Source organism: Octopus bimaculoides, chromosome 7 (assembly GCF_001194135.2).
Source record: "Octopus bimaculoides isolate UCB-OBI-ISO-001 chromosome 7, ASM119413v2, whole genome shotgun sequence".
Lineage (NCBI taxonomy): Eukaryota > Metazoa > Mollusca > Cephalopoda > Octopoda > Octopodidae > Octopus > Octopus bimaculoides.
The window spans coordinates 56,094,363-56,100,595 of record NC_068987.1 but is presented as its reverse complement, the minus strand read 5'-3'; the positions used below and the strand labels follow the sequence as shown (position 1 = coordinate 56,100,595).

General features: G+C 34.0%; 1 protein-coding gene across 1 annotated transcript in view; it reads right to left on the bottom strand.

Annotated features, from left to right (window-relative positions):
• Nucleotides 1-317, bottom strand: part of LOC106875689 (uncharacterized) — a 127,800-nt gene extending 127,483 nt beyond the window's left edge. Inside the window, exon 1 of the mRNA XM_052969701.1 lies at nt 299-317. The gene's annotated coding sequence lies outside the window, so the exon portion shown is untranslated. The remainder of the gene's footprint in view (nt 1-298) is intronic.
• Between the last annotated feature and the right edge of the window lie 5,916 nt (nt 318-6,233).

Below are 6,233 nucleotides of genomic sequence, written 5' to 3'. Positions count from 1 at the left end.
TATATATATATATATATATATATATATATATATATATGAATATACATGAACAAAACACTAGAAAAAATATTCTAAAACAACGCAATAATACAAAAATGAAATTCCGTGTTATACCTTCTCTTCTAAACTAAATTTTAGTTGGAAACACTAATTCCCTGCTATCAAATCTCCCACAGCAATCGGAAATGGTAATACAAGATTACAAAACCAAAATATACATACAGATAATAGTAATCCAGGTAATGTAAATTAAAAATAGATACTAAATGGAATGTTGAAAGTCGATAAACAAACTTACATTGCTTTTACGTCTGAATTCAGCAGAGATTTTCTATTCGTTGTTGTTCACTTGACTTGATGTTTTGTTTTGCCTTTCTCGTTTCTTTTCATTCAGCAGAATATATATATATATATATATGTATATATATATATATGTATATATTTATGTGTGTGTGTGTGTGTGTATTAGCCAATAGCAAAGCGAGATAATTACAGCACGCAGTTGGGACGTAAGCAGCTAAAGCTTTCATTTGAAGGACTGTTGAAATATCGAGTGTAGAAAAGGCTGTATGAAACTATCAACATACCGATGGTTTATGTTTAAATCCTTTGCGGGCATTTCTGGACAATGCAGTCTTCCTGGGCTGGTCACTATATTTTATATTGCCTCAAGTTAGTGTGTTTATTTGCAAGCGAGTATGTGTGTATGATACTGTAGGTAATATTAAAACTAACCAGCTGCATATATCCTTTATTGAGGATACGGCCTGCCTCATTTTTCAATAATAATTACTGAACACTCAGCCCAGTTATTTTCTGCTCGATAAGGTTGTAACTTTCTGAAGTCTTCACATCTGCAGTACATTCATCACCCATGCTTTTCTTTGCAAGCATTGACCAACAAACGTTGCAGCTGACCGTTAACCTAACCATGCCAATACCAACAGCTTGTGAAGTTCTGAAAACATCATGGATATTTCATCCTCTATCTCTGACTAATCTAATAAAAGGAAATTGAAGCACAGCGCTCGCTCAGAATATCGTCGGTGAATTCTCAAACACGGTTTAGGTTCTCTCGTGACGAACATTGACATTCTGAGTGAATGTATGGTTACTGATTTCTATATAGTAACAAGCATTTTTCGGTTTAATTCAGTCTAGTGGTGTTTGCTATTCAAGAAGCCAAATGAGGTCGAAACAGCGTTTCTGACGATCCGACAATTATAATCATAGTGAGTAGTGTATTTTGTAGCACTCAAGTCATCTTCAGTAGTTTATCCGAGATAAAATATTACAGCTAGTGCTGTTCTGCAAAAATGTTTGCAATATATATACATAGCTATTATTTTTTTTTATCTAATGCTGTTTGTAGCGCGTATATATATATATATATATATATATATATATATATATATATATAAAGTGAAGAGTTTGGAAGGATGCATTATCCGGGCGGATATCGTATTAGCTCTGAGCTAAGTTCCAGTTAATGGCTAACCACAACGATCAGTATCTAATATTCTCGACTACCTTTAGTTATTTGCCACTCCGTGAATTCTTCCGATGGGTAATTCCATGTTCTCTTCGCTGGACAGTAAAAATTGTTTCGAGTGTTTATTAATATTAATCATCATTAATATTAGTAATAAAAAGTATGAAGACTTTTACAGCCACAAAAAATATTTTATAAATATATACAACCTATCATAATGAGCTACACGTGTTTCTGCAGCAGCGACTATTCACTGTTACAAATTCAACCTTGTAGTATTATCGGTGCAGCTTGATGAGGATCCGTCCATTTAGTCATCCTCAAAGTGAAATGATGAACGTAAATTTTTGCTAATTAGTGTTCTGTGGGAGGTGGGTATGTTATTATTTATACTTATATACTGTTGACCTCAACTTCAATCCAGTCGCTGTCCGAAGTTAGGGCTTTGTCTTAACATAGGTTAAGGTCGAGATTGTTGCTTTAGTGAGGCTTTTTTTTTTTTTAATGGTTGTGTGTGTTATTTTTGATTTCGAGTGTCGTGCTTGTATTTAAGGGTTCTTGTTTGTTTATATACATCTTTTGGTTGGGCTGCGCATTATTTGTGTTGTACATTGTGTAGGATATTTGCTTTTTTTTAATTATTTATGATGGTTATTAAATATTTTTATGTTTAGGTTATGCAGTTCTAGTTGTTTTATCAAGCGCACTTGTTGCTGGGGCGTTGGCTATCTAAAATTATTTTTATATTCCTTAAAGGTCCGACCGTGCTTGTGTAAACATCTAAGGACTTGTTCATGTCTTTTACTAATCAATGTGTGCTTTGGTGTAAATACTTAGTAAAGTTCCTCTACTCAAAAGTCGCATCTATCCCCCCTGCTCGATAAGGCTTAACAGTAATAATTTGTTCTCAGTCGATAGAACAGCTATTGTTTTTATCTTTAATTGACCAAATTAGTTTACTTAGGCTTGTATTATTTATTTTTTCTATCTCTAAAGGAATTTAAATGATTGGCCAGTCGTTTGTTTTTAGGAAAAAAAACAAAAAAACAAAAAACAAAAAAAACACAGAGCTGACATCTAAATAATTGTATTTCCTTTCCTCTGAGGTAACTTTACATCTATAGATCAAGTTCTTAGTTTTACATTTTGAGCTTAACGAGCATACTTGTATAAATCTGTTTGTCTATTTCTATTATTTATCATCCATTTGGCTTCACTAGAAGTTTCTCCTATCCTTTGTTCCTCCAATCCGGTTATTTTGTGTGTTATAATTAGGGTCTGGACAATTTACCTTACTATGTGTATCTACCTTATTTTCGTTTCCCTTGTTGAATACTACCTTTTCTTTATATCTTGCCTTCTCTAGTACTAATCCTCGTTTAACCTAAATACTTCTTCGTTTGCTGATAGATTCGATATGCGGGTTGAAATGTTTGTTACTATGGATTGGGTTATGTACCTGGGGTGATTACTATTTTTGTGAATGTACTTAAGGTTTTCATAGGGTTTATGATATGACATGTATTCCGGTACTTAAGTTTAGTGTTACGCCTAACAAGTTGACTGTGTTGTGCTCCTCCTCTATTGAGATAGAAAGCTTTATTTCCCTATCTCTACGCTGGAAGGGTTAAGGAGGGTGGATAGTGCGTTATCCCTGTATAGACCGCCACCTATTTTTGGAAATTCTTTGTTTAGGTGGAATAAGATATAAATTCCTACTATATGAGTTACCTGGGCGGGGTCAGTTGAACCCATTGTTATGTCAGACATATCCGGCTTATCTTTTCTTAATCAGTATTTTCCTCGAATTTAACAATTGATTTTCTAACAGCTAATACTATATCAACTTCTTCCCTAGTTAGCTCAGATGTTTTAATTGCGGATATAGGTGCTCTTTTGAGGAGGATTGGTTTAATAGAAACGTAGTAATAGGATATATGCATTTGTAGGAATTTTGCTTATTTCTTTGTTGTGATTTTGTTAAACTAGTCAATTATTTCATATGAACTTGACCAAAGCTATAGTTTTATAATGTTCGTAAGTGTAGGTATATATTTATCAATAATGTGTTTACCTATCCTAGCTAAGTCAGAATTCGAGGGGTATATAAGTCTTACAGAAGTGCTAAAGTTCGGTTTGTGGTCTTTGAGATTAATTCTAGGGGTTCTAGGGGTTCTAGATTCGTATGGTTCTGTTTTTCCCTCTAACTTATATTTTTCCGCAATTGTCTCAGCTTATAAATTAAGTTGAGTCAAGTTGTTGGAATGGGTAATTTTATAGCTTTCTAGTATTTCGTTTTGGGGAAGTGAGTTGTATAAAGAGTATTTTAAATGGTACAGGTTATCCGTCTTCTCTGCGTGTATTAGGATCCCTTCTTTCGCCTTTAGTTCCTTGGTTAGTGTATGCAGTTTCTGGAGGGTGGTTATTTCGTCTTAAGGGGGAACTTGCGAAATTTAACGTTTATATATATATATACTAACCGGTGCGTGCAAGAAACTCGTCTGGAATTTTTTACACTTCTGGATCTCATTGATTTGCTCACTCCGAAGTGAATAATTTTATTGCACTTTTGCGTACTCTATCGTAGATTATCACTCAGGTTATAATAGTGTTGTCTACTATACGTAGCATTTCAAAATCTGTAAACAGATGTCACTAGTCAGAGTTAACGTGCAATTCTACAAAGACAAAAACAAAAACCAAAAAACAAGTAATTAAACACCTCTGCACGTATTTAATAACCATCTCTCACTTGTACACCCAAATGTAATGAGTTGCACCCGATGAGTTATACCCAAATGTAATGAGTTGCACCCAATGTAAATAGTCATATCGATTCGTACATACAGAGCCTCAAATGTTGCAGTAAGTTAACGAGAAAGCATATATTGCCCAATAAATGATGTACGGTATATTGTTTATTTAAACTGAATCCTTTTTCTCTTGCTGCTTAAGTTTCACGCTTTTGCGATCATCAGGCATACATTTGTTCCGTGGTGTTCAGTATAGTTTTATACACATTATCAGAACTTCTGTCTATAGTTTCCACTGACTGATTTCAAATTTTTTAGTTAGATGCTGTCTTTAGCTGTCGTTTACTCGTCAGTTTGTTGATTCTTATATTATTGACCTTTGTCTTCGCAGTAGTCTGTTTTATGTCTTCAGACGTTGTTTAAGCGAGATTGTTGATCTGTAACTCGTTTTTCATTGGTCAATTAAATAGTCATTCTGCTACTTGTCACTTGCGTTATCCTAACCTGTTTTGCTAAGCAGCGTTCTGTTTTACGAAAAATATTTATTTACTCATCCTATACTCATTATCCGGTTCAATACTTGTCCAGCTTGTTGATTACATATATCTGAGCCTGCATGACCGAATGTCTCTTTGGTTTTGAAATTGTAAGAGGTGATGTGAAGGAGAACTAACTACTATTTCTTGCATGTTAAACGATTACGTAGAGGTATGTGAACATGGTAAAGATGACAGTAGTGGTAGAATATCAGTATTATTGCTTGACAATAAATTCTAACTTAAAAATAGCTGCATTTATAACTTTTATAACTTTGCTACAGCTCTTCTTTTCGAGATCAATACAATAAAGTACCTGTAATATACTTGGATACTCGAACCTATTCATTCGATTAGTAAGCCTTCACTTACTTAAGCTAATCAATATTGACCTTTTGTTTAAAAATATATTTCACTTCACCTGTATGTGATTGAGCAATTCTAAATAAATAAATATAAAAATTATATATATGACAGTGATACAAATTGGAATTGATTGCAAGTATAAAATATTCAGAAATGTTTAATTGTAAATTAAGCGTCAGGAAAAATGGTTGCTAATTAGTATTTATTATTGATGTATTCTGCCAGCATGTCTTCAGTAAAAAGTAATTGGTGCTATGGTTTCACAGAAACGACTTCATTTTCTCTTAAGTGATTCCATCAAGTTAAAGTAGTCGCAAATTGGACTTTAAAATAAATGAGTAAATGCTAATAGTAGTAGTGACGGAGGTGGCGGAAATAAGACAAGTAATGATAGTAGTAATAGTTGTGATAGAGAACGTGAGACCAGGCAGTGATAATATCAGTTATAGCTTAAACAATATTTGACAGCAGCTGATAAATAGTATCTAGCTGGGAGACTATCTGTAGCATCATTAAAACTTGTAAAATTATTGATTTTGTTTTTGAAACTACGTACTAAAGCTTTATATTTTAAGAAATGGATAAAGTTACCAAGAGAATAGGTTGTATAAGTGTAACGAAGTGGTTTCAGTAAGAGACCATCCTCACGCCTATCATTTGCTCCAGAGACTTAGTTTCATAGAAAATCGCAAAGCTATTCATTTTTACACATGTACTAAGCTAATGATTTTTTTAGAGAAGAGCGAGTTAAAGAGATCGACTACAGTACGCACGCGTGCGCACACACGCATACACACATCTAAATATATATTTATATTTATCTAAATCAGTCTGTCTGTCTGTCTGTCTGTCTGTCTATCTGTCTGTCTGTCTATCTGTCTGTCTCTGTCTGTCTCTGTTTCTCTCTCACACTCTCTTTCTCCTCTCTTTCTCTCTCTCTCTCTCTCTCTCTCTCTCTCTCTCTCTCTCATATACATACATCACGACAACAACAATACCAACAATGACCACAGCAGCAGCAACAACAACAGCCGTAGCAACAACAGCCGTAGCAACAACAGCCGTAGCAACAACAGCCGTAGCAAC